This window comes from Haplochromis burtoni, unplaced genomic scaffold (assembly GCF_018398535.1).
Source record: "Haplochromis burtoni strain Fernald_Lab_line unplaced genomic scaffold, NCSU_Asbu1 Contig_253, whole genome shotgun sequence".
Classification (NCBI taxonomy): domain Eukaryota; kingdom Metazoa; phylum Chordata; class Actinopteri; order Cichliformes; family Cichlidae; genus Haplochromis; species Haplochromis burtoni.
Genome location: NW_024582614.1, coordinates 629,191 through 633,953, shown reverse-complemented (window position 1 = coordinate 633,953; position 4,763 = coordinate 629,191).

Below are 4,763 nucleotides of genomic sequence, written 5' to 3'. Positions count from 1 at the left end.
AAAAAACTGTTTTATTGATTAAAAAAACACTACGTCGGATTCATATCGGTATCGGCAGATATCCAAATTTATGATATCGTATCGGACATAAAAAAAGTGGTATCGTGCCATCTCTAATTTAAACATTACCACATTATTAAATTATCTTATTTTATTTCTACAGTAATCACTTGTTTTGATCAATCTGTACAAGAGCACTTCTAATTCAGTATTCTAAAAACTACTTTAAGCTTTAATCACTTTTTCCCTTTCACACTAAGTGACTTGGACAAGATGATAAACAGACTCACATGCTCAAGAGGCTGTCCAATCTTCATGAGCTCTCTTGTATTTGTAAGTGTTAGTAAGGTTAATATATTTTCTGTTTGTGTGTGTGTGATTTTGTATAGGTTTCTTTTTGCAGTGTTTCGGACTCCTTCAAAATTTTCCCACTTAAGCAGTCAGCAAATGGGAAAGAGAAAACTAACTCAAGTTTTTTTTAGTTTTTTTTTTTAATTCATCCAATATGCACAGATTTGCTTTTTCTTTGAACAGGTTTGTGCTTACCTTTAAATCTTTAAATCTCATGTTCGCCTCATATCAGATCCAACCTTCGGCCACGTTTGTTCTCTCTGTTGCAAAGGGAACCAGGCGGAAACACCAAATATTAAAACCCAATTCTTTTATCCCCTTGATAGAACAGAGAAAACTGACTCATAGTGGTCAAAACATTTATATTTCTTTTTATTCAATCATCTTCCGGAAGAGAGAGCCCTGCACAGCCCCAAAAGCCAGTTGCAGAAACTCTAACATTAGAATTTAAAAACGTCTCACATATAGGTGTTATTTTGGTACTTTACACCAAGGTTATTATCGTTAACGAAAACTAACGAAATAACGAAAACTAGAAGTGAAAAAACATTTTCGTTAACAGAAATAAAAATAAAAACGAGACTTTGCGAATAAAGGAAAACTAACTAAAACTGTAATGAGTGTTCACAAAACTAACTAAAATTAACTGAATTTATAGCAAAAATGTGTTTAGTTTTCGTTGATGTGTGTGTGTCATACAATAGGCAAGGGTGAAAATGAAGTTTAGTTTCCAGGGTTTTTTTTCTTGCTGTGTCTCATTATGCCAGCAGGTGGCAGTACGTTAGTCGAGTCGTCTGTGTTGCTGCTCCGTCCACGCGCAGATTCATGTCAGGAACAGTCGGGAGAAAGCGCCAAAGTCCAATTTGGGATTACTTTGAATATGATTGTGTTTTGGATAAAGCATAATTGTAGTGGAAAGAGACAAATTATGAGGGACATTTCTAAAGGGAAAAAAATCCCACAAACCTTAAAGTGCACTTGAAAAGCTCACACAGGAAGGCTAACCTAGCTTACCTTGAGAAGGTAAGGGAGCACACTCAACCCTCATCCCCAGAAAACAGAAGCTAACCCCAGGCAAGGCAGCGTGATGCATCCCGAGACAACAGGACTGGGATATCTACACAACTGTGTGAGTCAATTGCCTTCAAAAAGTTTATCAATTCACTTGAACCAAAATTACGAACACCCGATGCTGCAAAAGTTAATAGTCTCATTGGGGACAAGATATACATTTTATAGTTGCCTGGTATCAATGGTTGTTCATCTGCCCTAATTTATTTATTTATTTATTTATTTATTTAAAGAACCTATAGGTGGGAATGTGAGTTGTCTGTCTCTGCGTGTTAGCCCTGTGACAGACAGGTGACCTGTCCAGGGTGCAGGGTATGGTAGCTGGAATAGCAACATACCCAAGGATAAGCAGAAGAACATGACTGATATGATGAAACTGGGATTTTGTTACACTTAATTATTGCAAACACAACTAAAACTATAACTGAAACTAATCAAAACTAAACTGAAACTAAGGATTTTCAAAAAAAATAAAAACTAAACTAAACTAGCAAACAATTGGTAAAAACTAATTAAAACTGATATAAAATCTGAAGTCAAAACTAAATAAAAATAAAAATTAATGAAAATTGCAAAACTATTAAAACCCTGCTTTACACGTCACACAGTTTTGATACAAAGACTCCTTATATGGTACAAGTTCCTCTTTTCTGTCTGGCTTCCTGTATTTATTAATATACTTGTATAGCGCTACACTAACTTCCTGTTTTTCAGTCTGGCTGAGCACTTAGTTTATGAGTCAAAAGTGGCCTTGCTTTACAAACCTTCATTATAAAAGTACATAAAACAATATAATAAGAAAATAAGCACTAAGGAAAAATTTATTACATGACATCTGTAATATTTATTTTAATACAATCCACATCTTAACACTTTTTTTCATATGATTTTTATATTGTGTGATAACTACATAAAAAGTTCTGTCTGTCTAACATTGTCATGGTCCTGGGCCATGTTGGCCCAGTATTCTTGGTTCCTTGTATTTTCGCTCCTTATTTAGGCCATGTTTTCTGAGGTGTCCTGTTGTGGTGTTCCCTAAGTGTTTTCCCTTTGTGACTCTTACCCCCTGTGTGCCCCTCTGTGTATTTATGAGCTCTCGTCTCTTTGTGTTTATTCCATGTTTCCCCCAGCCTGTTATGTCTGTGTTCTCCCCGTGCTCTCTCTCCTCCTTTCTGAACCTCTGTGTACTTCCTGTTTTACTTTGACAGTCTCTCGTCAGTATGCGTCATGTTGTGTTCACTCCTGCCCTGTCTCGTTATGTTTATCAGTGTCACCTGTGTTCCCCACCTGTGTGTAATCTCCCTGTGTTCTCTGAGTGTATTTAAGTTGTGTCTTCTGTCATGGTAGTTGCTGGTTCGTCTGTGTTGTTTCCCCTCGGTCTCCCTGTATGTATTTCTCCGGACCTCCCTGCATCCTCATTCTGGTTTGTCTTATTAGTTTACCCAGTTTAGGTTTCCGGTTTCGTGTTTTGTCGCCACCGCTGTTTGTACTCACACCCCTGTAAATAAACACACATCTGCACCAGAGCTGCCGCATTTTGGGTCCTATTTCATATTCCACACGGCTTGCCCCGGCAAACCGTGACAAACATTTTGACAAATTGCCTGACAGTGTGCAGAGATGAGGCTAAATTTTATATTTTACTAAGTATCTTTATCGTAACATATCAAGATTTTATTCAGTTATACTATGAACATTAACATTCAAATATTGAAAAAAAATATAATAAAACAAAAGGTACTACTCTGTTGTAAGTGTTATTGTTAGTAATTCACCAATATTAGCATGCTAACATGCTATAATAAAGCATTAAACATCACTAGCATTACAACTTATTTCCCTTTTTTTTAATTACCTCTATGAGGTAGCTTTCTTCTAACTTCTTTAAGTAGTTTCCAGGCTTCTTGAAGGACATTCCAAGCTCTTCTTTGGGTGTTGGCTGCCTTTTGTTCTGTTGTCTGTCCAGATGATTCCACACTGCTTCAATAAGTTTGAGCTCCAGGCTCTGGAGAAGCCAGTCCATGACTGATAGTATTCCACTGTGGGTTTTCCCATGCAGCTACATGTTTACTGAATTGGCATTGTGTTTGGGGCAATTGTCATGCCAACGCAAAAGCCATCACCAATAAGATTGTATTGTTTGTATATGCTCGTAGTTCCATCCAATTTCGCCAAAATCCCCAACATCACTGGCTTGAAATGCAGCAGTCACTGTTGTACGCCTCATAAGTTCATGACCGTTTGACTCAAAATTCTGAAATCTGATTTCACTCCTTGATAAGAGGCATAAGAATTGTAATTTGGCAACCTCAGCCTTTGCTCCATGTTAACCTTCCTTGACAGCTAACCTTCTGAGACCATTTCTAATGAGGCTTCTCATTTCAGGTATTTGGTAGATTTCTTTAATTTCTTAATTTCAGATACTATTCATCTATTGCAGGTAGTTTTTAAGCAACACCACTTTTTCTTTTGTCCTCCACAGTTCCACGTCATGCAGAAATCCACTAGATTTTCAGGTGATGGCTCTTTGGAGATCATCCTGTTGGTGCAGAAATAATATTTTTATGCTTATCAAACTGTTTTATTGTTGGCATTTTTCATAGATTCAATTAAAGAAATGGGGAGGGTTAACTCGGAGCAGACAAGGATTTACACTCACATTAACACCTACAGGTCGTTTAGAATCAACAATTAACTTTTCCCTGCTGGGGGGATTTTCCCATGACATTTCTGTGGACACTTCTGTGGTTAACCACAATAAGCCAGTAATTGGTTGGAATCCCATCCCTCCATTCCCTCCTCTTTCTTTTTGTGTGTTTGTGTGTGAATGTTATATACCACAGCCACAGCATTTAAATGTCCTATTTCCTCAGGCTGGCAGTTCATGCCTGTCCAATCAAGGTTAGAATTAGGGTTAGGGTGGGGACTAGGGGTCTAAGTGAGCATTTGCAGATTGAGTGTCATCACCCCATGAGGTTTTGGATTGGAGGTATAAAACTTGTTGCAACCAATCCACTGTCTTCAGTCCAGAGAAAGATTACACGTTTACAATGCTTATACAACTGTATTACTTCTCCAAGTGCTGAAACCTAAGGCTTTCATTACAAAGGTGTATTTACACGTCAAATATTTACTGATTTTCTTTCTCACCTACGAACAATTACCTACCTGGAGGGGAAGAGGGGCCCTTACTATAACCAAAGCTGTGACAGGCATGCCATTGCAACACCCATCAGAGATGTTTTATTGTTAATATGTCACCCGAGATGTGGAGACATATTATTATAACCCACTTAGATATGGGAGGACCATTTTCTGATTCTCCTCGGAGCTATCAGTAA